General features: G+C 39.3%; 1 protein-coding gene across 1 annotated transcript in view; it reads right to left on the bottom strand.

Annotated features, from left to right (window-relative positions):
* Positions 1-53: 53 nt before the first annotated feature.
* The window catches only part of LOC119586819 (serine proteinase stubble-like), a gene marked incomplete at its 5' end in the record, with an annotated part of 16,039 nt that continues 15,644 nt past the window's right edge, over positions 54-448 (bottom strand). The window contains 1 exon segment of the mRNA XM_037935545.1: positions 54-448.

The following is a 448-nucleotide window of genomic DNA, read 5'->3' as shown; positions in this document are numbered from 1 at the left end:
ATTTACAAATAGATAAAGCAGTGTTTGTTTCGGGATTATAGTCATAAACAAGATAAACATATCATAAGGTTTTATTGTTTTATCAATATCAATACAAATAAATTATTAATTCTAATTTGTACGCAGTGTAAATCATCAAACAACAAACTTGTACACAAAGTGGATCTCAGACTCATAACAATTCCACACAAACATTCACTACATGCAAATAATCTTTGCAATCCGCGGCGCGGCCAGTGGCATATATCTGCGCCCCCCTCCCCCCCAACCCAACACACACCCGCTGAGGAAGTAACCGAATTTTTCCTTAATAAGAGATTGCTGTGAATCTCCCAAGTGAATTTGAACTATGAAGTATTCCTGTAATCCCTGGGATTTGTAAAGCCTCGCCCTCCCCTTCTGAAATCTGAGGATACCTTACATCTCCGTGACTACGCCACCGTATGCA

This window comes from Penaeus monodon, chromosome 22 (assembly GCF_015228065.2).
Source record: "Penaeus monodon isolate SGIC_2016 chromosome 22, NSTDA_Pmon_1, whole genome shotgun sequence".
In the NCBI taxonomy this organism is placed as follows: domain Eukaryota; kingdom Metazoa; phylum Arthropoda; class Malacostraca; order Decapoda; family Penaeidae; genus Penaeus; species Penaeus monodon.
This window is presented reverse-complemented; position numbering and strand designations above follow the sequence as displayed.